We start from the raw sequence: 8,832 nt of genomic DNA, 5'->3' as shown, positions 1-8,832 counted from the left end.
CTGTCTATATGGGGCGTCTGCAGACTTGGATCCAGGCAGTTTTACGAACCAAAGTTTTACGCCCCTGTTGTTGGGGATGAAAGATACATGGCCAAATAATACATTTGAAGTCAATGCTCCCAGATTATTAAATGTCCTGTTTATAAATACATATTTTTAATTATATTACGCTAAATATAAACGCAGATGTATCCGAAAGTGACATATATACTCACTATAGAATATGAACAACTGATACACTCACCAAATAATTTCAGATATACAAAAGTCCAATTGCAAATTAATTTAGATTCATTTAATTAGAAAAATCAAAACACAAATAATTGGATAGTGTAATGGTTAATTGTAGCCTAGTTATATGTTTTCATATAGATATGCATTTTGTTGTATTGTGTGTGTATATATAAATGTACATTCTGACAATAACAAAATTATAACCAAACAATACAGTGTAGTATGGATTGATATGCTTTGATGAGAATGCAGTGGTATTGACTACCAGAGAGCTGCAGAACATTTAGACAAACAATTCATTACTTTTTAAAATTTCAAGGACCATTTAGCTACCTGACAAACAAAAACCCAGACAACATTAGATTTTTTTTTCTTACATTTATTTATTGACAACAATATCACTAGAGATGGCCAGTTTTCTTTAAATGAAGCTGAATCCTTGCATTAAATTCTTCACGCTTACTGAAAAATAAATAAAGTTATGTATAAATAAGCAAAAATCCTTCCCTCACTTAAGAGTTTCTGACTTGCTTCTAATCTAAATATCCAAAAATTCTTAATCCTCAGAAACAGTAAGGAATGGAAAATGATTAGCAAAAAAAAAACATTTCATGCCATTTTATATATTATCTGGACCTACGCAAAACATATCAAAATATATTTTTAAATATTTGATTTATGATTTTAAAATATTATGAGTTGTATCTCCCAGAATACATTGATAGTTTAGGGTATGACAAAAGGACCAAGTCATTATTATTAATTATTTTTTGTTATTTGCAGCTACAAATTGTGATCCTGACCTCCCCATATTTAACATATTTAGTTACTTTGTAACAAACTATTACAATAACAATTTTCTTTTCGGCTTAGTCCCTTTATTAATCTGGGGTCGCCACAGCGGAATGAACCGCCAACTTATTCAGCAAATGTTTTCACACAGCGGATGCCCTTCTAGTTGCATTCCATACACACTCATTCGCACACATACACTACGGTCAATTTAGCCTACCCAATTCACCTATAACGCATGTCTTTGGACTGTGGGGGAAATCGGAACCACGGTAATGCAGGGAGAACATGCAAACTCCACACAGAAACGCCAACTGACACAGCCGAGGCTCGAACCAGCGACCTTCTTGCTGTGAGGCGACAGCACTACCTACTACGCCACTGCGTCGCCCCAAATCTGAAACAATAAGTGATAAACAATATGAATGCATGTGCAATGAAACCTTTCATGCTAATTTATAAAATGCACTGTATAGCTATATGAACAAAATTAGTAGACCATTTACAATAGTGAGTTTCTCTATGCGTTTATAGATATATAATAGTTTACCCGATTTCATGACAATACTGCAAAGCTTGCAACACATAACCAGGAATCTCTACTACTGATGGAGAATCAAATAAGGCCTGCCCATGTTGGTTTAACCCCGCCGGTCCTACATCACCCAACCCGCTCTGCGCTGGTATCGAACCAGCGACCTTCCGCATGGGAGTCGGTTGCTCTACTAAGGAGGCTAAAGACCATGGCCTCTAGCATCTGTCGCTAGAGCACCTTTAGGGTCAAAGGAGTGAGGTTTACCTGCACAACACTTACTAGCTGGCCTCCATTACACTCATCCCCCTAAACCTCACTCCCATCCGGGTCACGGCACCAATGTAACCCCGCCGGTCCTATGCCACCCAACCCGCTCCGAGCTTGTATCGAACCAGCGACCTTCCGCATGGGAGTCGGGTGCTCTACCAAGGAGGCTAAAGACCATGGCCTCTAGCGTCTGTCACTACAGCACCTCTAGAGGTCAGAGGAGTGAAGTTTACCTGCACAGCACTTACTAGCTAGCCTCCGTTACATTGGCCAAAGAGCTCCTGGTAGCACTGGCATGGCACATTCATCCCCAGCAGCACAGGGAGTTGAGCACACATGCCCTCTGAGCCCCTAATCACCCCATCCGAGCTGTGGCTCAACAGCCTAGTGGGTATTAGTTTCCAGATTGCTGACTTGACAGATGCAGCTAGTCCAATGAAGGAGAATCACAACACTTGTGAGACCTGAGAAAAACAGGGCGAGAGAAAAGGAGATGGAAAATGAGTAGAGGCAGAAGAGACAAAAAGAGGGGAGAGAAGGAAACGAAAAAAAATTGGGGTTCAGTTCACCAAACACGTCTCCACTCGGTCCACAACCGGCTGAGAGATCTGACGATGATGTGCTGGGAGCCCTATGAAGGAATCTATCCACCCTTCTGTCTTCTGTTGTTCGGCGATGGCTCCTCCAGATGGTGGAATGCCATGGTCTCCTGCTCTGCTCCCACTTCAGTGGATGGTAGAAGGCTTGGGCTTCATGGCAGATGGCAGCGACTCCCCCAGCCTTTGCTGGAATGGCTCCTGGTTCTTTCCCTACTGGTTATGAGCCCGGTGTCCTCTGTTCCTTCTCATGCAGGGAGACGGCAGCAGGCAGACCGCTCCTTTGCCAGGCTTTAGCCACCCTAGCACCCTACAGTAGAGGAACGGGCTTCTCTTCCACTCGAGTTAACTCCTAAACACTCGCTCTCCCCCTCAGCAGCAAGGGCATCTGGACAACTTGTCCCTCCTTCTCCTAGGATGCGACAAAACCACTGTAATGAAGTTGCTGACCATCGGGAAGGAGGCAGAGATCCAACAAAGTTTTAAATAATTTATTATTGAAAAAATTAAATAAACAGATGGCACCTCCTAACGAAGACTGCCGCCAGACTGAAAGCAAAAGTAAAGCATAAACTGTACAGGCCTGGTCCTCCCTCTCTGTCTCTCCTCCATTTTTCCATCTGCTTTTGTCTTGCCCCATCTATTGTCCACACGTCTTCCCTCTGGAGTATTCCGCTTGGAGTATACTCCCTCGGGATGTGGGGTGAGGGGGGTATGTAATTAGTGGAGACAAGAGTCTTCATTCAGAAGTGCAGAATTACAGTGGTGCTGAATCCTAGGAGAAGGAGGGCCATGTTGTCCAGATGCCCTTACTGCTGAGATGAAATAATATTTGTTTTGTGCATGTATGGTCATGTTGTCACGGTTTATAGATCTGTATGTTCCTCCTGTATGTTATGTGTTATGCCATGTGTGTTGTCGTGTGCAAGGGTGTGTGTTTGTTTACCTTCTTGTGTGGACAGCGTGCTATAGAATCAGCTGATGTCATCAGCTGACTTAATCATCCTCCAGCTGAACCTTATTTGGCTGATTATTTATTCTGCCTGTGGTATGTTCTGGTTATCAGTCCGTTGTTTGTCCTTGTTCCAGCCCGTTGTTCCCCAGTCTCTTTCGCTGTCCGTTTGATGTCTTGGTTGTGGCCTGTGGCTCTCTTTTATACTTGATCTTTCATGTATCCAGAACATCCAGTGGTATTCTTTGTTACATTCTTTCATCAGTTCATTAAATACTTGCATTTGGATCCTCTCTGTCTAAGTGGCGTGACACATGTAGCCTGTTTACTTGTACCAAAGCATGTAACAACTTGAGGACATATTTATCTTTGTTTTTGTACTATATTCTAAACCAGTTTAAAACTTATTAACTAATGTTTATTTCACAGTATCCTGATTTTTACAGAAAAAAAGTATGACTGAAATAAAGCACAGATGTTTCTAATTGGGTTAGAATGGAGCCTTTTTTATGCTCTCTGGTTTTACAATGCCTTTCTCCTTTTCTGCTTTTACCCATACTGGAACTGGTAATAGACAACAATGTGGATGTTTTGACAAGCCACAATAAATTTGCTAAATATTTTGAGTTTTCATAAAAGCAAGAATTTAATTTGCAAAGGCTTTGTTTTAATGTCAGACTGCAATGAACAAGCATGTTCCTGTGCAATTAAAATGTACTTTTAAATTTCCAGACCATTACAGAGCATCCCAAGCTTGAGTGCTCAGATTTTCTTTCGTAAACGTTTATTAAAATGTCAATTTTTTAATTTTTTTGTTCATTCACTGTACACATACTGGGCTCTATTTTGACGATCTAGGCACAAAGTCCAGACCGCAAAAGCATTAGTGCGTGTCTGAATCCACTTTTGCTATTTTAAGGATGGAAAAATCCACTTTGCACTGCGGCAACAGGGTTGAGCTTATTCTCTTAAGGAGTTATGGCTGTATTTTGAGAATAAACCAATCAGAGTCTCATCTCCCATTCCCTTTAAGAGTCAGTTGCGTCACGCCATGGCGCATTTGCTATTTACATGGCAGACATTGTAAGTGGAAAAACTGAACGCTTCACTAGAGAGAAAACAGTTAAACAGAGCATCTGCAGCAAGAGAATGAGCCTCCTCATTCTTTACTTTCACTTTCACTATCGTGGATAGGGAAAGGTGTTGTATGCACAGACATCCATTAGCCTATATAATTAATTTCATTTATTAAGCGCAAAGATTTATTTCAAAACTATTTCTGAATTCAGTTCTAATTTCCAGCAAACTAATAAATGAACAATAATAACAAAGTGTGTTAAAAAAAACTGAGTTATATCCAAATACACATGCAGTGCCCCAAATGGTCCAAAACCTGACAGATGGACAAATCTAAGCTTGTTTTTATCAAAACAAATATAAATATGCATATAATAAATAATACTTATATATATAATAAATAGCAGCGCGCCAACAATGTGCCTTAACACATCTCCTTTCCAGACCAGAACGTCTATGGGCACACATATGAGCGCAAATGCATTTGCTATTTAAACAGCGTGGTGCAAAACATCAAAACGACTCCTGCGTCGAGCTGAAACCAGCAAACAATAATTACATTGTGCATTGCGCCACATTGCGCCGGATGTATGATAGGGCCCACTATCTCTATGCATGCTTTCAGAATTAGTTGCACACACAAGATAATACAAAAGAGAGTAAAAAACATTTAAAAATAAGGTTTATACAAAATTAAGTGGGGTCTTGCGATTCATGACAAATGAAAAATTCATATTGGGTCATCATTTATACCAGTGTTTCCCAAGCCTGTTCCTGAAGGCACACCAACAGTACACATTTTTAACCTCTCCCTAATCAAACACACCTGAATCACCTCATCAGAACATCAGAAGTGACTCCAAAACCTGAAGGTAATGGGTCAGATAAGGGAGACATCCAAAATATGTACTGTTGGTGTGCCTCCAGGAACTGGGTCGGGAAACAGTGATTTATACACTTTGAGAGATCATGAGGCAGGAGTCCCACAAATTGCCACATATACAATCACCTGCATTGACTTTTGATTTAGATTTCTGTCTTTGGTTGAGCATAAAAAAATACTTTGAATAATGTTGGAAACCAATAACCACTGACTTGCATAATTGGAATAACAAATACTATGTAAGATGATGGTTACAGGTTTCCAGCATTATTCAAAATATCTTTTTTGTGTTCAACCATAGTAACATGGGGTTATCCACCCAAAGGGGTTCTATGTAGGACTATGTAGGACTATGCGGGCAGCACGATGGCGCAGTGGATAGCGCTGTCGCCTCACAGCAAGAAGGTGTAAAAATTCCTTGATTGACACACAGGGTTAAGATCTTTGCAACAAATCAGCATTTAAACTTTTCAAGTTTCAGAAAAACCTTTATCCCTGTCTTTTGTGTCGACATTTTTGTCAGTATTAGCAACATTTCAACTTCAGTTGATTTCATGACCTCCCAAAAATAATGCAGCTGTTTATTTGTGTCTTCAGGGGTCTGTAGTGATGCACCGGAGTCAGTCTCAAGGAAGGTTGGCGATTCTGTCACTCTGCACACTGGTGTGACCAAAGAACAACATGACTGGATCCTGTGGTATTTTAATGACATCCAAATTGCTTGGATTGATAGAGATGCCAGTAGGTGCTGTCTGTATGATGGTGAAGGCGGGAGATTCAGAGACTGGCTGGAGGTGAACTATGAGACTGGATCTCTGACCATCACACACATCACAGCTTGAACACACTGGACGAAATGAAGCAGAGATCATCAAAAGAGATAGCAATGGAACCACCCATGTCCTGAAAGGCCGAAAGTCCTCATGTGACATAGTCTTAATAAAAATGAGCAACATGGGAGACACTAACACATTGTTTGTGTCTGTCAGCGGTGAGTTATTCAGTATCAATTAATTAAATTCCCTTCACACTTTTTTATGCCACTTTTATTTGTTTGTTTGCTGTTTTAACAGTGGCATTCAGAGACTCGTTTAGTTATTTTCTATCTATTAAAGTTCACCCAGAAATGAAAATTCCCTCATCATTTCCTCTTGTCATTTTAAACTTTTATGTGAAATGCCATTGTGTAAATAAGATGTCACATATGCCATTTAGCTTGTTTATTAAAAGAAGTTGTAATCTGGCACTACTGTATATAGAAAATACAGTTAACTTGACCAAGGGGGCGGGGAAAGCTGTTTCTTGCTATTTCTGCTGAGAATTTAGTAAAAAAGCTGCGGATTTATGTGGAATTATTTTGGGAGTATCATAACTAAAAACTTAATATATGAAATAAAAAGTAATAGTTTTTGAACTTGCAAATCCATCTAAATCCACTTATTTGGTAAACAAAGCAAGTCTCTCATATAATATGTCTACTAAAAGACAGAAAATATTACTGTACAAACTGTATTGTAAATAAATCATATTAACACTTATATATTAGTCAATAATATTTAATATACTTTAATATAATATAAAAGTCCTATTAGCATACTTCGGCATATACCCTATTATACCCCTCAAAGTAGCTTATGTCAGTATGGAGATATTCTGAAAATGGTAAAGCAATGATTGTTTAGGATCTTCATTTTGGACCTTTAATGTATAAATATGTCAAACACACTGTCAGATTCACTCACAGTAATGTCTGTCTGTTTTATCTGTTACAGATTCGGGTTTGTCTGCAGGTGTTATATAAGGAATATGTGCTGGTGCTGGTGTTCTGCTGCTGATTGCAGTGGGTTTTGGGATTTACTATTGCCAGCATAGGAAAAACGGAGGCAAGTATAAAACATGTGATTTGTATTGTGATCAAATATTGTCTTATTTTGTGTGTGTGCGTGTGCGTGTGCGTGTGTGTGTGTGTGTGTGTGATCTCTATTTATTTGTTTGTTTATTTGTTTTTGTTTTTTAAAGCAGGCAACAAGTAACCTGAAAATATGGTTGTGTAGAAAGTCAAAAAGGTAAGAAAAAGAGAAATAGGTAAGACTGCTCTGCTCCTGTTGGACGTTATATAATATATATATATAATTTATATATATATATATATATATATAATTTATATATATATATATATATATATATATATATATATATATATATATATATATATATATATATATATATATATATTTCTGATGATTTTACATCAGATTAATGTACAGCATTGTGTAAAAGGCACTTTGGATTTTTTACAACAAACAGTTTCGCTTTAGTGTGTCATTACTGCACATCAACTTACAATTCAATTCCAAATATTGTCATTTAAATAATCCTGTTTATTTTGGTTGTTGTTTTTATTAGGACTGCAGAGCCTTCAGCAGGAGTCCCAACGTGTGTTTTACTGTTAAGTGACTATAATCTTTTAATGACTATTAAACAGTTCAGTGAAATAATATGGCATCAGATTCCCGGATGGAGAATGTTAACGTTACTCTGAGTAAGCATGAACTAAGACTAAGCCTGACAGTTAGCCTGCTCCAGACCAGGCTAGTTTCCCAGAATAAGCTGCCAGAGTTACTGAGTTTGAACTCTCATAAGTTTGATTTATGAATCAGAATCTGTCATTAATTAGCCTGACTTACCAAAATAAGCTTGGCTTGTTCTCTAAGCTTAGTATATGGAACAGGCCCCTGGTTGGTTTTGTTTGGATTTGTCAACCCGAGATTTACATGGTACATGGATTACATGGATTTACATAGTGTTTTTGAACCTTACTATAGTAAAGTTATTGAATAGATCTGAGGGGTATTGCCAGGATAACAGAAAAAGCGTGGCTTGACCTAGTTTAATCAGCTCCTCCTGGCTTTGTCCTCCTTTGGCTTTTGTCTGGCGCGTATGCTGATTCAGGATGAGGATGGGCTGCTAAGTTTAGCCTGGTGTAGATAGCTGGGAGAAGTGCACATTCGTTAACAGACCACAGTATTGATCACAGAATCAATAATGCAAATATAGATAAAACCTGTGAGCCAATTAGGTAACAAGTTGAAAATCTCCCCTCTTGCATCCACGATCTGGGAACTCCCATTACTTTCATTCAGAGAATTAACAGAAACGTATGAGGAGAACACATTAACAGATAACTTGATTAATTTGCGTCATTCACTTTGCCTTAAATGTGGTGGGCATTCATGTTACTCAGGAAATTTATCATGATTATAACACTTACTCAATGTTGCATGTTTATTTTATCTAGCCTATTTAATCTTCATCAATATGACCATTTATATTTCAGTTTTTCTTTCTAATTGTCTAATTTTCTTTTATGTGTGTGTATGTGATGTGCATATATACAGTACACAGCATATATATAGCCTACAGTAACACTTTACTATATTATAGTATTCTATAGTATTGTTTTCATGTGGAATATATTTCTTTGAATGTTGATAAT

At 38.3% G+C, this 8,832-nt stretch overlaps 1 pseudogene; it reads left to right on the top strand.

The window, feature by feature from the left end:
* The first annotated feature begins 2,503 nt into the window (after positions 1–2,503).
* Positions 2,504–8,832, top strand: part of LOC130216588 (uncharacterized) — a 59,113-nt pseudogene continuing 52,784 nt past the window's right edge.

Source organism: Danio aesculapii, chromosome 22, assembly GCF_903798145.1.
Source record: "Danio aesculapii chromosome 22, fDanAes4.1, whole genome shotgun sequence".
NCBI classification, from domain to species: Eukaryota; Metazoa; Chordata; class Actinopteri; order Cypriniformes; family Danionidae; genus Danio; species Danio aesculapii.
This window is presented reverse-complemented; position numbering and strand designations above follow the sequence as displayed.